Here is a 22,169-nt window from a genome sequence, read left to right on the forward strand (position 1 = left end):
TGCAAGTCAGAGGCCTCGCCAAAAGTCTCCAGAAGTTGCATGAGTACCTGAAGTGTGGCTCATACATCGCAGAGATAGATAAGTGCATCATCTGCATATAAAGAAATGACATGATAGTTTCCCAGTTCTGGAATTTCCCAGCTCGCTCACTCGCGCATGTAGCAAGTAAGGGGCTCCATTGCCAAGGCAAATATAAGCGGTGACAATGGACAACCCTGGAATGTCCCTCTCTGTATAGCGAAGCTATGTGATATCACCCATCCTGTTTTTAGTCTAGCTATTGGTGCTGCGTACAATGTGTGAACCCACTTCAGAAATCGTGGTACAACTCCCATGGCCTTAAGACTTGAGAAGGATGAAATCCCAGCCCAGGGTATTAAAGGCTTTCTCAATGTCTAGTGAGACTGTCACCCGATCGAGTGCATCTGGTAGGGTGTTGTGGATGAGTCGTAACAGGCGACGTATATTAAGGGAAGTACTACGGCCTGGTATAAAGCCTGACTGATCAGTATGAACTAGTGTCTGTACCACAGGGAGAAATTGATTCGCCAGGATCTTACCCAGGATCTTACAGTCCAGGTTCAATAATGAGAGGGGTAGATACAACTTGACATCTAGGGGGTCATGTCCCAGTTTAGGTAATACCACTATTAAAGCCTCACGTAGGGAGGCCGGCAAGCTACCTCATTCTAATGCTTCCTTAAATACCTCAAAGAGACGTCGTGTTATAGCTGTGGAGTACGTAGCATAGTATTCAATCAGTAAGCCATCCTTTTGACAGATGGCCGCCTTGATTTTGTCTATTTGGAGGGGCTCCTCGGTTGTATCGCGTTGGTTGGTGGAGAGTTTAGGGATCGATACCCTTGCCAGGAACTCCTGCGCACAATTTGGATTTGGAACTGCTGGTCTTGTGCATAGCTCACTGTGGTAATCCCGGAACGCGTAATTTATTGCTGTCTGTGAGGTGACTACCGTGCCATCAGCCAGGTGAATCACCATAGTAGGATTACTACGGTGTTCTCCACGGAGAAGCCAAGTAAGCAACCTACCCGAGTGATCCCTGTGCGCGTGTTGCAAAGTCGTCCGCTTATAGAAGTCATGGTGGCTCAGGGTAGCTTCTGCCTCATTACAATGGAGGCGTTGTTGTCGAAGCCACAAGGGCAATACTAGTTGATTAGCAACCCATGTTTCTGTTTGTCACAAGTCGCGTTCTGCATTAGAGAGGTCACGCACCAGCTGCCGCCTGACTTCCCAGGAGGCCACCATACCGTGGCTGCAGATCACCACCTTATGCGCCTCCCATTCTATGGCTCGAGAGGAAGCAGATCCAGCGTTCGTTTCAAAGAATTGTTGAATGCATTGTAATAGTGTGTTGCGAAATAGTGGATCTAAGAGGGCTTCAGATTGAAGGAGCCAGCTGGGAATAGCAGGGCATTGTGCGCCCCAGTTCAGAGTCAACACCAACGGACTAAGGTCTGAATGTGGTTGTGCTTCTGACTGAGTCAGCAGGGGGCCAGTTTGGGTATTACAGAAGAGGATATCAATCCTAGTATGTAGGTCATGCACAGGTAAGTACTCATGTTCTTGCCGATGAACCAAATGCCACAAGTCATGTAGGTGCATATGTGTGCTCCAGGACTGAAAATGCCAGGAAGTGCGGATGCACGTAGCAGAAGGTAGGGGGTGAGGTGTGATCAGTCGAGATAAAGTTCTAGAACACAATTAATATTACATATCGACCTTCTGTGTCTGTTCTCTGGGCAGTCGGTGCCAAGGGAAGACCCGGGGCTATCCAGATAAGAACCCTGTGCGTATGCCAATGTGATAGTACCATATGTCTGACCCTGCCACCTGGCCCGTAAAGGTTCCAGTTCTGGAGCCACAAGGTGTGTCTCTTGAAGCACTGCAAAGTTTATCTTCCTATAGCGTTTAGTGAGGGATGCCATGCCCTGTACATTTCATGTCATAATTCTGTATTGCGGAGCGTGATCCATGGTTAAGTTGTCAGGCATTGTGTCTAATACAGTAAGTGCAGGAGGAGCCTGTTAAGCAGCCAGTACCTCACCACCCCCCCTGTGACCCTCCTTCCCCACAGAGAGACCCACCTCCATTGATCACCCACAGCATCAGTGTCCAAAATACAGGGTAACAGCCCTGTGTCCAGTGAAACATGTCAAGGCAATATAGAACAAATAAACGAAAGGAATAACTCCCCAACAAAAATTCCCCTTGGGCTAAAACCGCATGGTATGCTGCCCATTGAACATAGATATTCACATAGTATCATTTGGAATAGTAATGTATCAAAGAACTTGTCCACTTTGGCATGGTGTGGGGACGTGACTTGCGGATAGATTGCAGAGTTCCCCGCATGGGCCCAGGGCGTAGTGTGGAAGGCGTTGAATATTTATTCACATCTCAACATCATGTGTTGGTGACAGGTGCACACGGGATCGAGCAGTAACAGTGACCCAGCATTTAAGGTATAAGGAAGTCATATAAGGTCATCTGGGAGTGACGTGGGGTACTTCGGTGCTGCAGATTGAGGATGTTTCTGAGTCTCCAATCTCGGATCTGGATTCTCTTGGGGAATTCTCTTGGGGTGTTGGAGCGCAGGGCGGTGAATGAGTTGGTCTGATGCAGCACCACTGCCTCAATTGGTTGTGTCTGTTCTGCCACTATCTGTTCCAAGTCAGGCTGGTTTCATGGCATTTTCCTGCGGTGTCGCTTAGGCTTAGGTGTCATCCATGTGCCTCCATAATCCTCGTTCCCAAGTGTCGCGGCTAGGCCCTTGGCATGTAACCAGGTCCATATATCCTCCGGTGTCTGGAAAATATGTGAGTTCTCACCATCAATGACAAAGTTTTGCTGGGAAGAGGAGAGCATATTTAATGTGCAGCTCGCGTGGTCTCTGTTTAACTTTTGTGTAGGAGCCACGTCTACATTGCACCTCCATAGTGTAGTCTGGGTGTGCCGATATAGTGGCTTTTTCGAAGTGCCAAGGGCCTTTGGTGCGGGACAGCTGGAGAACAAGGTCTCGAAGTTTAATAAATGGGCAATGAGAGGATGTGTTAGCGCTCCCGCTTTAGGAGGGTGTCCCGGGATGCGATGAGCTCTTTCCACCAAGAACAAAGGAGGTATCTTGTCCTTCAACGTCGTGTTCATAAGCCACTCTTGTGAGAGAATGTCTCCTTGTTGCAGTACCCCCCCACTTTTTGCCTGGAGTGCACTAGGATCCTTCTAACCAGGTTCCCAGTGCCAGTGTCCTTTCTCTAAAACATTGTAAAAGTATTTGGATACACCTTTAGCTACCACTATAAGTCCCTAGTAAAAGGTTCTTAGGTACCTAGGACATGGGGTACTATGGTTAAGCCCCTGAGGGCAGAAGCACTGATTGTGCCACCCTCAAGGGCCATGCATCCAGATGCACCCAGCACTGCCATAGCAGGCTGAATGTCCTGGTGCAAACCTAAAATACAAATGCGACAAGGCACACTCCCTGTGTGCCCTGTCCACCCCACACTGCATATGTTATGGGTAAGTCACCCTTCTAGCTGGACTTCCATCCCTAAGGCAGGGTGTACCATACTATATATGTAAGGGCATAATTGCATGAGCAATATGCCCCCACTCTGCCCTTGCCAAACCTGGGACATAGTGAGTAAATAGAGCAGCCATTTTAATTTATGTGCTGGTCACAGGTCAATACGAATTCCCCAGATACATAATGGCTACTCTGAACCCTGGGTTGTTTGGTATCAAACAGTTCAGAATGATAAATCCAAACTGGTGCCAGTACTGGATGTATTATTAAATGTACGAGGGGTCACCTTAGAGGTGCCCCCTGCAAAACTGAACTATCCTAGTATGGTTGCTAACTGGTTCCAGCAAGCCTGCCACATCAAGTCAGCCAATATACAAAACTGGGGGATAGCCCTGTACCTCTGGTTTGTAAAATAATGCCCTTCCGTGGTGGAGGAGCTAACGCCCCCTCCCTCAGGAATGTGCACTGCCCTGGCAGTGAGCTTCAAAGGGCTACCACCCTTGAAACTCGCCCCCCAGGCCTGCTGCTAGCAGCAGATGGACTCCCCCTTTGCAAACCCACACTTCTGGAGGAAGAAAAGATGGGAAAACCACACAAAGGGTAGGAGGAGTGGTCTCACTGAGCATGCAAAACCCCTAGGGGCTTGCAGGTGAAGTGGACACTCCCTTTCATTTTCCTCCATGTAGGATGGCAGTAAAATAGCCAATTAGGTTTAGGGAAGTGACCCTTCCCACAATAAGTGGTCACTGTAGTGTGTGTAGCCACCCAAGGGTAAGTGTCCCATTGGACACTACCAGGTTCCCTCCAAGACCTGGAACTCCCTCCCCACCAACCTACGCAAGACCCAGGACCTCCTAACTTTCAGAAAGCACCTCAAGACATGGCTTTGTGAGAAGTAAACGGCAACCCCCCCTCCCCCAGCGCCTTGAGACCCTAACGGGTGAGTAGTGCGCTTAGTAAATTTTTTGATTGATTGATTGATACAGCAAATGCTTAGCACATCTCCAGGATTAGCCTAACTGCTCGAACAGATAACTTAAAAATAGAAGCATTAGGTGGTCTAATTTTTACCTCTGGAAACCAATGTGTGGTTGCCTGGAACCCCTGCATAGTGTGCCTAGTTTTGCACACTACATAGAGGGCCAGCCTCTGATAACTCTTCTAAGAAACGTTTGGCACAAGGAAGTTCTGCTCTCTCAGGAAAGCCAATAAATCGAAGGTTATTGCACCATGAGTGCCCCTCAGCATCTTCTGCCCTGTGGTGTAGAGAGGAGATCTCTTCTTGCATAGTCGAGATTTTAGTCTGCAGTTCCCTGACAGTTGGTGACAAAGTATGTATGATCACTTCTGTCTGACTGACCCTATCTGTGAGCTTGCGGTGGTCTGTTCTTAGGAGATTCACAGTTAAAGACCCAGGGTCAATTTTGGCCTGAAGGGAAGTTTTGATGTCTAGTATGGCATGTAGGATCTTCTTAAACTTTTCAGAGTGACTGTGAAGTGTGGACTCAAGGTGACGAAAGTTATCCAGATGCACAAGTGGCCCTGGGGAGGAGATATCTCCTGCTGTCACCACATCCCCCATTGATTTGGAGGGATGTGTTTCCCCATGGCGGCATCAGGTAGGGATGACCCACTACAAAATCCTCTGAGCTGCGTGTATCAGGGGCAGTCACAAAAAAAGCCTTGGGCTTCAATCCCAGGGAGGGAAGTGCCTACCTGCGTAAAAGCTCTGCACTGGTTTGTTGTCCTCCACCAATAGGCACGCCGTTGATTTCCTATCAGTCTGTGCCAACTTCACCTTTCAAGCAGGGCGATAGTCCATTTTTTCCAAGGGCGTGCACATGACTCGGGCTCCCTGCGGCCCAATTCCACCATTGTCCGGGACGCTGGAAAGGACGCCAGTTAGGACTCCGTCTCCCCCGCTGGACACAGCAATGTCATGCCGGTCGTCCGTGCAGTCCCCACCAGCTTGCCATATTCACACCATCCTTCCGTACTCGTCTTATGGCCCCACTGTCACTGCTAGCAGCACTGTACTTGTGTTTGATTATCGCTGCATCGGAGGCATTCTCTCCCGCTGAACTTGCTTCCCGTGTGCTCTGGTATATAGCTGCAGGTGGACTCTCACAGGGGTCCCTCCTCACCCTGTGTCCTTCCGCGTCTGCTGAGCTCCAGTAGTCCATTAGCGCCTCCTTCCACCTTGGACCTACCAGTCGACCGGTGCAGTGAGCATGCCCTCGTCCATCTCACCGCTGATCTGTGCACAGCTAGGCCTCGTCGCAGCAGCGGCTCAGTCCACAACACCACTGCAGTCCTGCACCGCCACAACAGCTGCTGCAATGACTTCCGGATCTGGGTCTGTCTTTCTGACCCTGCGATGGCCCACTCTCTCCCGGTTAGGATTCAGCCGAGCGGCACACCGCCAATGATCGAAGCGGGTGGCACGGACTCACTCACCGTCTCGTGGGCCCATGAGCAAGGGAGTCCCGCCATGCAGCCATTCCAACTGGATTTAAATATACTCCTTCCTGTGCACTCAGGGACCTCTGCTTGCCGATTAATCCTTAGCAGCAGGCCCATCTGTCCTCGAGATCAGGATAATTGCTGGGCCCTGCGCAGAGCTCTTTTGCTAGGGTCCGACGCGGTTGTCATCTTGGCCACGCTCCCCAAGCATATGCAATTCCAGTCCCAACTAGCACTTTCAAAATAATAGTGGCCTTCAGGTGGAAATATTACTAATATGCATAGAAAAACTACGGAAGTGGGGAGATGTAGGAACAGCGAGAGGCAACACTACAAATTGTGGCAAGTAATCAGAATCTACACTAGACAATGCTTGCTAATAAGAACTTTGCGTAGTCTAGACAAGTTACACTGTCAACATGGCACACTGGAGATGGACTACTTAACCTACTTGCTTACAGCAACACTGACCTGTGGGCTCCCCTAGTCATTGTGAGCTCATCCTGAGAAAGCCAGCCCTAAGTAAGCACACATGCTCTTAAATTTTATACACAGCACAACTCTGAATTACATTAGTCTCTCAGACCTAAGTTTATCATACCAACAAAACTACCCTGATTTAGGGCCAGATGTAGCAAAGCTTTAGCGACTCGCAAATGGCGAAAATCGCCGTTTGCGAGTCGCTAAAGACACTTTGCTCTGTGAAATGCATTTTGCGAGTCGGAACCGACTCGCAAAATGCATTTCCGAGTCGCAAATAGGAAGGGGTGTTCCCTTCCTATTTGCGAGTCGCAGTGGTATGCGATTGCGGTCGCAAATGAAAGCGCAGTTACCATCCACTTGAAGTGGATGGTAACCCAGTCGCAAACGGGAAGGGGTCCCCATGGGACCCCTTCCCCTTTGTGTCTGGACCAAAAAATAATTTTTCAGAGCAGGCAGTGGTCCAATGGACCACTACCTGAGAATCAAACAAAAGCACCTAGGAAGAAAGTCATAGGATTTGGGCGCTCACAGTGAGTCCATATAATAGCATTAACATTCCAATTGTGGCATGGTGCTCCTGGCAAAAGGATCTTCCTTAATCCTCCAATGTTTCACGGGAAACTAACAGTGAAAAAGACAACTGTCAGGGCACTCATGATCATACGATTAGAAGTTGGTGATGTATAGAATCTTCAGTGTGGAAAGGCAATCACACCATAAAAAGTTCAAATTCAATTTATTTCTTGAAGCAAAAGGTTCATCATAACAATAGAAGATCGTCCTTGAGTTCAATATTCATATATCGACCACTACCTGCCCTGAAAAATACAGAAACAAAAGGTTTTGGTTTATTTTTCAAAGTGCAGCTCGTTTTCCTTTAAGGAAAACGGGTTGCACTTTGAAAAAAAAAAACTGCTTTATTTAAAAGCAGTCACGGACATGGTGGTCTGCTGTTCCCAGCAGGCCACCATCCCCGTGTGTGCCCTGAATCGCTATGGGGTCGCAAATTGCGACCCACCTCATTAGTATTAATGAGGTGGGTCTTTGCGACCCCATAGCGACTCGCTGAAGGTGTCTGAGACACCTTTCTGCATCCCAAATTGCGACTTGCAATTTGCGAGTCGCAGGGACTCGCAAATTGCAAGTCGCAATTTGGGAATTTGCTACATCTGGCCCTTAGTGTGTTGTAATACAGTACATTACAAACTTTGCAACATCACTGCAGTAGGTAGGTATGATAAGGCAAAAAACAAGACCACCCATACCTCAGCAGAACTTGGCAAAATTTAACACAGCCAAATCCAGCGCTACCAAATTTCCAGAGCTGCACAAAAGCAACTTGTCTTCCTTTCTGGCAACAGCGCTTCAACATTTAGTGATTGCAACTGGTAAATGAAGCACTTAATTTCAAATGTTTGAAATCATTCTTCATTGTGGTGTGACAGATTTAGATACTTCTGAACAAAACTGAAATATTTGAGTCATGAAAGAGCAAGCAGGATTATGCAAAACGGTCCTTATTTGAAGTGAAAAGTGCACAGTTGTGGCATCTGCCTGCCACCCAAGCTTCAACCTCATGTGCCAAGAATTGAAGGCAAAGCATTAACCTTTGATGTAAAACAGCAGAAATAGGAAAAATTAAGAGATGTCCATTCTTGGCTGAATTCTGCAAAGTGAATGCAAAAAAACCTGTGTGCTGCCCATGACCTCCATATGACAGGTGGGAGCTGCGGTGATGATTGAGGGCTGACACCCTTCTGCATTGCTCTATCGAGAAAAGGGCCATTGCTCTGTGCAATGCTGCGACCTGAAAGGGCCGTTATCCTGTGTGCGCTGTCACAAACACCATATGCAAGGAGGGAGGCTGTGGTGAAGTGAGAGGGCTTTCACCCTGGAACAGCATGCAGCTGTGAAGGAGAAGCAAGCCATTACCCAAAAAAGGAAGAACAACGATTCAGCTACTCAACAATCCAGAAGGACTCAAGACCTGCTGCCGGATTCAGGGAGGCTTACCACATAGATGGAGGAGTGGGAGAACTCCTGCCACCTCTACCTCAGGATCCAGTCTTCTGCTCACCGCCAGGCCACAGACACATGCCGGGGAAATCCAAACCTCCACTCCAACGAGAGCAGATAAGACTGAATACTGGGCCGCAAGTGCTAGGCTAGCTCTGTCTGACACGCTACAGCATGAAGGTACTTTAACCTTTCTCAATGCCATCATGAGCTTCTAAGACATGAACTCAATAGCAGGGCCTAGCTAGAATGTCGCGTCATGTAAATAACCTTGATTTGATCCTTTTACAGGGAAGTGGAAGTCGAGAGCTGATCCCAGGAAAGCTAGTATGGCAGCCTAAGAAGACTGTATATAGTATTTGTACACAAAATACATGAGTGGATGTACAGGAATGCTAATGCACCACCCTTGCAGTGCCTACCAGATGCACACTAATGCAAGACAGTGTAATGCATTGCCTTTCATAAGTTTTTTTTGTTTGTATGTTTTTTTTATTTTTTTACAAAACCACACAAAAACTATCCAGTGAGTCTACTTCCTCTTTGTATGTGTGCTGCAGAATGCAGCATACATGCAATAAGGAAATAACAAGGAGAAATAAAGATGTTTCTCCTTTTTACACCAGCCTCAAGTAGACACACCAGTTTGGTGCAAACCTACGTTTACAAGTATTTATAAATATGGGTTTGTATGAAAATACAAGGGTGGATGCACGGGAACACCCAATCACCACCCATTTACTGCCTACCTGAAGTAAGGCACCACAAGGCAGGGCAATGTGCTGCCTTACACTAGTTTTTTTTTTTTTTTTAACAACGCCACACATACGTGGTTTGTGTCACAGTAAACCCTAAAATAGATGTTGCATCAGGGTTGTGCCAGAAAAGTGACGCAACCCCAATGCAAAATCTGGGCCTCATCTTAAAACATTTAAGGGTGTATTTATAATGGCCTAGCGCCACCTTGTGCCATATTAACAACATAATTTTTTACGTTAATGTGGCCCAACAAGGCCAAAATACCTGTGCTGTATTTACAGAGTGGTTTGCGCTACATAATGCCTGTGCCAGGCATAATGTATGCAAAGGGGGCGTTCCCCCATTAGGGGAGCCGTAAAACTGGCATAATGAAATCTGAGATTTCCTTGCGCCATTTTTTCGGCACTTTTAACGCCTGCTCAAGAGTAGGCGTTAAATTAAGTTGGGGCTTCCATTCTTTAGAATGGTACCCTATGTACTTTGCTGGAGTAGCGCAAATAGTTTGGCGCTACTCCTGCAGAGTACATCAACAGTGTCATGAGAAATGACACTATTGCCCCCTACCCTGCGCCATAGTGCGCCGTATTTTAAAAACGGCACACACATGGTGGCGGTAGGGGGGTGCTAAGGGGTACAGAGAAAGTGGCGCAGCACTTTGTGCAGCACCACTTTCCATAAATCTGACCCTTATTTTTTAACACCTCTGCCTCAAAGAAACTGGAAACAATGAGAAAACTGACAGGAAATCTGCTCTGCTTAATTGGTTGCAAAGCCTGAATTTTGAATATCTTATGGGGTTAAGGCACCTGCGGCAGAGATCTGTGCATTCCCAGTTAATCTGAGTTAAGAATAATGGTAAAATAACTCTGGAGGTTATGTCCAAAATGGAAAGATATGTTTTTTTGTCTAGCCCCAGTTTTGACTCAAAGTAGCACAGAGGGTTATTCTGTCTCCTGCAAAGTGCATCATGTAACATGCAGATGACAGTTAGATAGGTAAATGGGTTATTGTTTTCAACTCAGAGATCCCTATATTACTTGAAATCGCATTGCCTCAGTGGAAGTCTAAATATAGGAAGGCCAATATCAGTGTACTTGGGGGGGAGTACATTCCCTGCTTCCTCATTGGCATCCTCTCATGTGGGACATTTTGAAGATCCACAATGTGATCTGAATTGGATCCAAACTATTAGGGTAGTATTGGTGTTGAGGCGGATGCTGGAAATGTTCCAAAAAATGGGGGTTACACCTTGGTTAGCTAATAGCAGGACAGAAGCCTGCAGCAGGCTGATGTTGGCTCTGAATCAGAAATGGGCATCGGGGTCAGTTCTGGAGTGGACAATGCACAAGGTCTTCGATGCAGGAGTGGAGGTATGGCCCGGTGCTAAGCGATGGGCCACTGGGATAAGCGGTGCTAGGTCTAGCCCTGTGGGCGGAAGTTTGAATAGGAACCACTCTAGCTCCATAGGGCCCACAGGTATTCCAGTGGCACCTGGCATCATCTGAAAATGTTGCAGCATTGCCTCACTAAAGACATCTCTCTGCTGCAGGGTCAACAATGGTCTGGGGAACCCAGGTGGACTAGAACCAGGCTCAGAGTAGGCTCTCAGTCGGAGAAGATGGACTAAGTTAGGTCCTTCGAGTGCCAGCTATTCCACTTCTCTCTAGGGCAGGAGTGACAGGATGGTATAAATCCTGCCTTGACTTCTTGCATTCGTGGCAATACTTGCCTTTTGAGATTTTTGAGGACGTTGAACTGGAGTGAGACTAAGATCTGGAGTGAAAACAAACCTGCTACTTTGGAGCACAACTTGCCCCGTTTCTTTTGCTTGGCGATGTAAAGTTGCACCTCCTGCTCCATGCATGATGCCTTTCATTTGCACCAGAAATCATTTGTCACAGGATTTCAAGCTTTGCTTAGACCCTAGACACCACAGGCAGACATTGGGCAGATCGGGAATCCTCATCTGTTTCCCGCAGTTGTGGTATAATTTGAAACTTTCCCTAGCACACTATCTGGAAAAGCAATTTTGGAGTCAGTGAAACCCCAAAAAAGTCTGACCTCAACATACAGGGGTGGCATCTATATATGGCTCCATGCATCACTTCTGAAGGCATTGTGAGACCGCTGGGAAGCCCAATGGCACCACAAATTGGTTGAGGGAGAAATTGCAAGAAAAAGTTATGGATCCAGTCTGGCACATGGGGGAATTCAGAAGGTGAGGAATCTGTGGTCAGAACTATCCATCAAATATATCTCAAAAGTGACATCACTATGTTTCTAAATTAATTCTGATTAAAAAAAGAAATGTGAAAAATCTATGAAAAAACGGAGTAGAACATAACTGCTCTGGATCCTGTATCTGTGGAGGTAAAGCGAATAAACAAAAAACTCATCAATGCCTTTGGAGCTTCTTATGAACCCAATAAGAAATTTCCAGTTAAGCTGAGCAGGTCCATGACCAACGTCAAGCAAGGTAATGTAGCACATGTAGCACTGCAATGTGTCATGGCTGGGAAAAAAGTCTGGGGCATATTTATACTCCGTTTGCGCCGAATTAGCGTCGTTTTTTTAGACGCAAATTCGGCGCAAAACTAACGCCATATTTATACTTTGGCGTTAGACGCGTCTAGCGCCAAAGTATGAGTAAAGAGCATCATTTTTTTGCGTGAACGCCTTCCTTGCGTTAATGAGATGCAAGGAAGGCGTTCCCGTCTAAAAAAATGACGGCGACGCAAATGCGTCGTATTTATACTCCCGGGCAAAAATCACGCCCGGGAGGTGGCGGGTCAAAAAACCCCGCATTTGCGCCACTATTTAACGCCTGGGTCAGGGTAGGCGTTAAGGGGCCTGTGGGATCAAAATGAGCCCACAGGTGCCCTCCCCTGCCCCCAGGGACCCCCCCTGCCACCCCTGCCCACCCCAGGAGGACACCCAAGGATGGAGGGACCCACCCCAGGGACATTCAGGTAAGTTCAGGTAAGTATAATTTTGTATATTTTTTAACATTTTTTGTGTGGCATAGGGGGGCCTTATTTGTGCCCCCCTACATGCCACTATGCCCAATGACCATGCCCAGGGGACATAAGTCCCCTGGGCATGGCCATTGGGCAAGGGGGCATGACTCCTGTCTTTACTAAGACAGGAGTCATTTAAATGGCGTCTGGGCGTCGAAAATAATGGCGCAAATCGGGTTGAGGCGATTTTTTTGCCTCAACCTGACTTGCCCCATTTTAAGACGCCCTAACGCCATTTTCCCCCTACGCCGGCGCTGCCTGGTCTACGTGGTTTTATTCCACGCACACCAGGCAGCGCCGGTCTGCTTGCGCCGGCTAACGCCATTCCATAAATACGGCGCCCGCATGGCGCTTCAGAATGGCGTTAGACGGCGCTAAATTTTTTGACGCTAAACTGCGTTAGCGCAGTTTAGCGTCAAAAAGTATAAATATGGGCCTCTGTATCAAGTTTAACGCCTGGGTCTAAGGTTCATGTGAGGAATCTGAAGAAATATGTAGCCTATGCATTATAAAGGGGAAATGAACTATAGGTATTCTACACAGGTATGGGTGAGAACTGAAAAGAGGGCCTGGGCCTTCCACCTGAAACTAACAATGCAATTGTGACACAAATAATTAAAAAGAAAGTTTGTCAATGATGTATTGGTAATAAGTTCAATGTGACACATATCTTAGTAATTAATTTGTTTATGTATTCAAAGATCACACCAACAGACCATATTGTAAAACAGTTCACCTCAGAAGATGTAGGCAACCAAGGAGCCATGGTATCATCACACTTGAAATCTCAAACTGAACGAAAGAAAAGACCAGCATACAAACGTTTTTATTTTACGTGCCCGGAATCTGGAATAATTTCTCTGTGCATGCCTTGCTGCACTACACTCTGCAGGGATCAATAATGAGATTCCAACTCCTTGGACCTAAGCACAACAATGAAGAAACTTCCATTTGCCTTTTCCCTCGACCTCACTGCACACAATCTGAAATTGGTTTGTAACCCCGACACTTGACTCAGTAAGTGTTTAATTTCTCTACTGTAATCTCAGTGCTCCATTGCTCCATGGCTAGGTGTTCACTTTAGAAATAACAACAAGTGCATACATGCCTTCATGCCAATACATATTAAAGTACAAGAAAAACCTACATCCCACTATGCAAAGTGTTGTTGGATAAAATGCATTATGGTGACATTCATACCTTATGAATGCACAATTGGTACTTCTAGTTAGTAGTTTATGTCTTATCCACCAAGCCAAGGAGAGCAGAACATCTTGCATGTCAGAATCAGGTCACTAACATACAACCTCTAGTACCTACATTTCGGTTTACCTCTTATTGTGCCACACTCTCTGTTGGCTACTCCCTCCCAATACATGCTTTACATGTCTTACCTTATTTCCATGTTTCCCCTTTGATCCCCTTGCCCCCTTGATGCCTTGGATACCAGTGAATCCCTTGGGGCCAACTCTTCCTTTCAGTCCTTTTGGTCTTTCAGAGCCCTGGATTACAAGAAAAGAACAAGAAAGAAATTGAAAGTCTGCACACTTTTCCCATCAATCAAGTCCATGCAAATGGGGCCAAATGACAGCTTTATAAGTGAGACAAAGCTTCATCCAATACAAGTTAAACATCTGTTCCTCATTGTCTCCATCTTGAGCCTGCCGTCTCCACTTCATCCACAGTGCTGCTAGATTACTCAGCCGCGGTCCCTCCTTTGGGGCTGAGAGGTCACGCCCCAACCCCACCTTTTGCCCCTCAAGAAGAGTGTCTGTAAGGCTGAGCAATGGGCAGCCTAACAGACAATCTTCATTTCAGGTCAGGCAGCCATGAGCTAGATATGCGCTATTTGCGCAGGCTCCTGGCTGCCTGAGCTGAACTTTGCTGCGCTGAAGAAGTCACAGGCCTGTGGACGTGACCTCACCAGCCTCGCAAAAGTGCCTTGAGCCCACCCCCCCTCATAACGGGGGGGAACTTTACTGATTGCTTTGGACCTGGGAGCTTCAGTCTAAAGCCCTGAAGCACCCAGGGCCAAATGCCAATCAGTGACACCTCATCACAGAGTGGTGTGGGGTCAGCAGTTTCACTGACCCCATCTCACTCTGTGACGATTTGGGACTGCTGCCTTCCCTCATTGGCTGATCCTAGGTTAGCCAGTGAGGGAAGGCAGCAGTCCCAACCCTCCTGGGACCTCGGAGCCAGAGCTGAAGTTAAGTTTGCATTTTTTTTTTTTAAATGAATGTTTGGTGCTTGCACGCATTGGTGTGTGTGTATGTTTGAATAGTTGATAATGAGTGTTGTGAATGGATGTGTTTGTGCACCCGTGTGTGAATGAATGAGCTTGAGTGTGCATTTGTGCCTGTGTGTCCCGCCCGCCCCTCCCTCCGAAAATTACCGGCAGCCACTGAGATTACTCATGTTTCTGCTCCAAGCTTGAACCACAAGTGTAGGGAGCTAAATTAGGAGACATTGAATGGACTGCAAATTAAGTGATAACATTCACATTGGAGCTTCAATTTCTATGGCTTTGATGAACAAATTTGGTGATGCACTTTCTGGTAGTACCTCTATGTAGCCGCAGGATCCTCATGTTTTGAATATTTCTCAGGCATCAGACTGGATCTGGAAACTTCAGCAACACCTCTGTGCACCAGTTGGTGATGCCGTGTAACTGTGCACTGATGATGTTTACGCTCCGGAAATGACACGCAGAGCCTATGTAGGTGCTACTACGTGTGCTGAGGTCAGTTGCTTTTGAGGCTGTCTAAGCCCCTAGATGCAGAGCCCCGAAAGCAAACTGTAATCAGCATACAGATTCCTGGACTTCTGATCTTTTTAATGGATAGAGTCCAAGTACAGGGAGGATGGAAGAGTTGATGAGGAATCTGTGGCTAAAAAGAGTCTCTACCAGAAAGAGTGTTACCAGAGGTAAGTAACTTGTTATTCTGGAAGTAACTTGTAACCGCAGATTCCTCACCTTCTGAATAGAAGAAAAACCAGAACCTAATTGGAGGTGGGTCTGTAAATGGATTCAAATCACAAAATGCACTTCTTGGTGAACCTGACTTCCCAGACTATAGCGCTTCATGAAAGTATGGAAGGACACCCTCATAGCCACCTGGCATATGTCTAGGGCAAGGACTTTGCGTGCTTACACTGGTGGCAGCTTTTGCTCTGGTATAACTGGCACAGAGTCTGTTCCTGGATTGATGTAAGGAACACTTTAAGTGCCAAGTGGATGGCTTTCAGCTCCAGATGTGGAGCCAGAACTCCACTTGAGATGAGTGGCCTCTAATCTTCACCTCTACGGGATTGCCAATCCAACCCAGAAGTGCTGCATTGGCCATTACTGTCAGCTCTGGGCAGGGAAGGGGGGAGGAGTCTGGCACTAACAAAACTGAGATAAGGCATCAACCACTGCAGATCCTTTGCAGTCTCCCCTGAAATCTGGACATGGTTGGAGAGGACACCTTCATGCTGGGCCCACTGGGGCTTTAGATCCCACTGCAGAGCCCACATATGACACCTGGTGTGCTCAACCTGCAGAATGCAGGAGGCCATCAGTAGCCTCAGCGTCAGCCTCACTGAAATCCAAGACCAAGGGTGAAAGGTTTGGATCTTAGCTTGAATGTCCTGGACTCTCTTTCCTGGAGGAAAGGCACAAAACTGAACCAGAATGGCTCAGATGAAGGGGAGCATCTGAGAAGGCGTTGACTGAGACTACAGCATATTGAAAGTAAACCCCAAAGATGACAGTAGGTTTACCATAGCTTGGAGGTGAATGACAGCCAGTTGTCAAGGGAAGGAAAGACTGGCAACCGAGAACTCCAAAGGTGTACTGCAAATACTGCCATCACTTTCATCAACACCCAAAGACCCCTCTTGAGACCAAAGGGGAGCACAACAAACTGAAAACGCTCCTGTCAGATCACGAACCGCAGGTAGTGCTCATCGGCCGGCATTATGGAAATATGCATATTGGCATCCTGCAGGCCCATTACCACCATTCAATCTTCATGATAGAGGGTAGATATAACTTGAGGCAGGGGAAGCATCTTTATTTCTGAATGAAGGAATTGAGAGGGCACAGCTCTAGAATGGACTGAAGGTGCCTGTCCTTGATGGACACCAGAAAGCAGTGGGAATAACTACCACAAACCTACCCTGTCAATAGCCCCTTTGTTCATAAGAGACTGCTCTTCCTGCCTCAAAATGGAGAGATGGTCCTTCGTCAGTCTTTGGTGAGATGGTGTACAGCGCAAAAGGGAAAAAAAGAATGGTAAGGCATACCCCGGAGAACTGTAAGACACACCTATCCGAAGTGTTCATCTGCCAGCCTAGAAAGAAACAATGGATTCTGCCTTCCACTGTGTGGCCATTCTCCAATAAGGAAACTCTAAAGAGGTTTGGCAGGTTGGGCTGCAGGGGTGGTCATGGACTAGGCAGTACGCTGACCTTGGTGGCATATGTGAATGTCACCTCGGGCCCAACTGTGGCACAGCTGGGTCTTCTGCGGTGGCTGTATAGTCTAGCAGTAAGGGGCACCTCAGCCAAAGCCACAAAAGTAGTGGTGGAACTACAGAGGTTGGCTAAGAGGGGTGGAGAGGCCCAGAGAGCAAGAATGGTAGCCCTGCTCTCCCTAAAACAATTGACCGCAGAATATGCCATTCCATCAAAAGGCATGACCATCAGTGAGACCTCGTCATCGCTAGAGAACTAAATTGATCGCAGTCAAGCATTGCGGTGAAAGGCAACACTAGTACCTATGAGGAAACGCTAGTGTTCAAGTCTTAACAAATTGTGAACTTGGCTGCATCAAGGCTATCTTGGCTTGCTTGTACTAGAATAGTTCAAAGGTCTTCAGGCACTCCAAGGAGGACTTGTGTCATTGATTGGCAAAGGGCATGGGAGTAGCATCCCAATAAGCAACTGTGTTAACAGATCAGAGGGCCCAGACTGATAGGAGAAAATACACATTTGCTAAATGTTTCCATTTGCTTAGGATCCCAGTCAGGGGAGTGGTGAGGAAAGAGTTCAGATGGTGCAGGCTCATTAAGCTTGCACCACAAGCCTCTTATGTGAACAATGCTGCATGAAGAAGGCAGGGTCACCTGGAGTAGGACGATGACACCTGAAAATTTGTTGATTGACAGTGGGGTCAAAGGTTTAGTTTGCGCCTCCAGAAAGGTGCCTGCCAATGTCTCTTGAAATGGGACAAGAGGATCAGGAGAAGTTTGTCCTTGTTCAAGGATTTCTATAAGTACATTCATTTTAACCTCCAAGGGGAGGGGCTAAAGGTTGAAAATCTCATCCACCCTACGTGTTACAATAGCCTACGATGTAGATTCCTTTGTGGCTGGTCCCAGGACCAGATGAGAACCCTTTCCATGGAATTATTGAGACCACTAGTCTCTTGTAAGTCCTCCTACCAATTATCATCTTGGTAGGGGTTGACCGATCTCTACATCTGTGCCATAATTATTGTCAGAGCCTATCCCAAAAAGAGAATGCAGAGTGTACTGCCTCTCTTGTAGGGTTGATAAATCTGGTAGGGGAAGAGGTGCCTCGGGCGGAAAGCAGGCACAACTTTGGTTGAGGACGGATCAGTGCCAGCTCATTGTCAGAGATAACGATCAGGTCCTCCTCCTTCAGCATCAATGGAGTCATTAAGGGTGTCACAACACCCAGTGGTGCTGCAGTTCACAGGACTGGAAGCAGGTTTAGAAGTGGAGCCGAAGACAGAATCAACTTGAAGGGTTCAACTCGTGCTCAGGACAAACCTGCTACTAGTATCCCAGATGGAAGGCCTCTAGGCTCCCTGGGGCTCCCAGGCACTCCAGACGGGGATGGTAAGAATCAGAAGAGGTGGAGCAGGGCTGCATGGATCTTTTCATTCTGATGCAGCATGACAGTTGGCGCTGGAGACTTGATTTGTGTCGGCACAGCTTGTGGGATAGGCTCCAAAGTTGGCTGACTTTGGGAGCGAGATCAAGAAGGTTAGTGTTGCATCCGTGCCTGCTCAGGCAAATGCTATTGTTGGAGTGTGTCTTTTAAAAGCAATATTAACATGAAAAGCTTGCAATATATTGTGTGATGAAGTTGCAAAGAAAATGTGTTAACATAGAAAATAATGCACGCTTTGAAATGTGCCCACGGGGAATGGCTACCAATGTATACGAAGACTAATGAAAGTTATTAATGCTGAATTAATTATGTACTAATGTTTTGAATTTGTACTAACATATCATAATTAGAGTCATGTATTAGGAGTTTGCCCACTAATCATTAGGCCTTAGGTTAGCGAGGGTTTGGGCCTAGCTGCCTGGTCTCATATTAAACTGTATTTTTCTAACGTGCAATGTGCTGTTTTCCTGAAGGACACAAAAATGTACTTTTCCAGAAGTTATGTGTGTGTAGCCATAGTAAATTCTTTCTCATGAGACCCGACTTGCTCAAGGAGACAGTCTTGCAGAATGCAACAGTGTAATATGTAACAGGTGCAAGGCTGCCTGGAGTAGGAGAAAACAATGGAGCTACTGACTGGAGCGTAAAGTGTAACTTTTCTTACCTGACATTCCAACCGATGAAGACGTCAATAACATGGGCCAATCAGTGACATGAGAACTGTGTTTTGTGGAAAATTCTGGTGAAGTGTGTGGAGAACTATTGAACAGAGATAACAATGCACCAATTATGAACCAATGAGGAATTAAGGGCAGATTAGGCAGTTTTGATTTAACCACACAACCCAAGGAGAAAGGGGGGCATTGTTTTGAGACTTTGCTGTTTATTCATCCTGATACTCCAAACCATCCTTTACCTATTCCTTACCTGATACTTACTTTTCAAAGCCGATTGATGAGGTGTTGCAGTATGCAAAGTGCTGTAGTGATGAGATTGAGTTAAAGCAGAGAAAGTTGAAGGAGAAAGCGATGGTGATGCAAATTAAGGCAGCACAGTCAGGGATGCAGGGAGGATGTCTACAGCAGATGGTGCAACAGCCGCAAGGAAACAGGATGTTTCAGACACAAGTAAGAGGCAGAGGTTGAGGAGGTTTTGTGAACTGAAGTCCAGATTTGAACAATGTAGTAGTTCAAAACGATGTGCAGGGAATGAAGAAGATGTTACCTTGTCATGCTTGCTGGGTCATTGGACATTGGAAGCAGGAGTGCCCGATGATGGTGCACGAGGGTGTCGTTCAACAAACCAATGATGTCAGTGCATTTCAAAATATGAAAGGACCGAGGCTGAGAGGTACTAATCCAAATTTTCTGAATAATATGAATTAGATGCAGGGTTTGCAACCCATGCAGCAGGTGCAGATGCCACGTATACAGCTGATGCAGTTACAACAAATGCAACAGCAGGTTCCCATGGTACCTAGACAGCAAATGCAAGTGCCTTTAGGGCCAATGGAACAGTAACAGGTGATGCTTCCTCAACAGGTCACAGGTCAAAGAATGAGTCAAAATAACACAGTGCAACAGTTCCCATTGCGTGGCGAGAATGGAATAAACGATGAATGGTCAGATGAGAGTTCAGATAGTGAGGAGTGTAGGCTTGCAGCGTCCTTTGAGGTAGACCAGAAAGGGCCCTATGTTCAGGAGAAGGTAATGGGTCACAAGGTTTCATTCTTGGTTGACACAGGAGCTTCACGCTCTACAGTCACAAGTGCAGAGGTTCCAAAACTGCCTCTTTCAGGACGTACAGTTGAGGTAGTGGGAGTCCCAAACCAACTCCTAACAAACCCGATCACAGATCCAGTTTTAGGTCGAGCTTGGCACTTTCCAGGGATTGCACAGATTTGTGGTCTGTAATTCAAGTCCTGTGTCCTTACTGGGAAGAGACTTACTATGCAAGACAAGGTGTTCAATCACCAGTTCCAATGAGGGGATTGAGGTTCAGACCAACAGTGATGATGAAGGGGAAGAGAAGCAGATTTCAGAGCCTGAAACTGAGACTACAGACGAGGAATATCCCCTGATTAACTTCTTCCCGATGTTCACAGTGGCTGATCTCCCGGAAGACTTGCAGGGAACTGTCCAAGAGAAGGTGTGGGACTTAACAGGGAAAGAAGTAGGACTGATAAAAGGAGTAGAACCACTTAAAGTCAGTGTAAAGCCAAATGCTGTGTTCCCCCAGATACCGCAGTATCATATGGCGCAAGATGTCCTTATAAAGGTGGCGCAATTAATTGCAGACTTTGTGAAACAGGGAGTCTTGAAAGAAGTGATGAGCAGTACGTGTAATTCACCAATAATGGGACTGAGAAAGCCTTGTGGGAAGGTTTGGATTGTCCAAGATTTGAGAAAGATCAATGACATAGTGGTGAAATGCTGCCCAGTGGTGACAAATCCAACTGTGATTATGTTCCAGATACCATGTGATGCAGATTGGTTCACAGTAATCGATTTGTCCCAAGCGTTCTTTTCTGTGCCTCTTCATGAGGATAGCCAATTTCTCTTCAGTTTTAAATTCCTGGATAAGGTTTACAGTTGGTGTTGAATTCCTCAAGGGTTTTTGGAATCACCTTCCATATTCAATCAAATACTGAAGAAGGATTTGTAGTCATTGGAATTGCCTTTTCAATCGACTCTAGTGCAGTACATTGATGATTTGTTGATCGCATCTAAAACGAGGGATGAATGCAAGTATGATTCGATTGCCTTACTGAACCACCTGGGAAAGAACGGACACAAAGTGTCCCCAAAGAAATTGCAACATTGCCAGAAAGAGGTGAAGTCAAATTGAGAAAGGGTTGGGGAATTTATCCAGGGAAAGAGTAACTGCACTATTACAGATGAATCCCCCAACAACACGGGGGATGTTAGGATGTTTCTAGGAATGGTGGGTTACTGTCGTCAGTGGATCCCAAATTTCTCAGTCATCCCCAAGCCATTGGTGAGACTGACAGTCAAGGAAGGGCCAAATGTGATAGTGTTGAAAGAAAAGGAAATGAAAACGTTTACTGGGTTAAGAGAGAGCATTTGCAGGGCTGCAGCTTTAGGTACGCCTGATTACACAAAGCCTTTTGTTCTGTTTTGACATGAACGTGATGCATGTTCTTTGTCTGTGCTGAGACAGGTCCACGGAGGTGTAAACCGACCAGTAGCATATTTTTCAGCTACCTTGGACCCAGTTGCAGCAGCCTTACCGGGTTGTCTGCGTGCAGTAGCAGCAGTTGGACAAAGCCTCACGCAGTGTGATGGCATAGTGATGGGACATCCTCTAACAGTCATGGTCCCTCACTCAGTTGAAATCCTGTTGACCCGTACTAAAACGCAGCACATGACAAATGCAAGATTGTCAAAATATGAAACGATTATATTGGGGTCACCAAATGTAACGTTGAAAAGATGTACAGTGTTGAACCCGGCAACTTTGCTTCCAAATGAAAACACAGAGGTTGAAAATGATTGTCTTGAGGTAACAGAAATGTGCACCAAACCGAGGCCTGATATTAAATATACCCAACTGGAAGAAAATTACCAAATTATTTTTGTCGATGGATCATGTTTGAGAGACTCAGTAGGAGTGCTGAGAGCCGGATATGCTGTATGCACGATTTCTAGTATACTGGAAGCGTCTTGGCTTCAAAGAGTATATTCTGCTCAAGAAGCTGAATTGGTTACTCTTACTAGAGCTTGCCATGCTTCCGCCCAGTTGAGAGTGACTATCTATACTGATAGCAGGTATGGATTCGGAATTGTCCATGACTTTGGCCAACTGTGGTCACAGAGGGGTTTCTTGACTTCTTCTGGTTCACCAGTGAAAAATGGTGAGAGAATTAAGGAGTTGTTGCACGCGATTCAGTTACCTCATGAAATTGCCGTAGTGAAATGCAGTGCACACCTGAAATCACAAGACTTTGTTTCAATGGGAAATGG

This window comes from Pleurodeles waltl, chromosome 4_2 (genome assembly GCF_031143425.1).
Source record: "Pleurodeles waltl isolate 20211129_DDA chromosome 4_2, aPleWal1.hap1.20221129, whole genome shotgun sequence".
Taxonomy (NCBI): Eukaryota; Metazoa; Chordata; class Amphibia; order Caudata; family Salamandridae; genus Pleurodeles; species Pleurodeles waltl.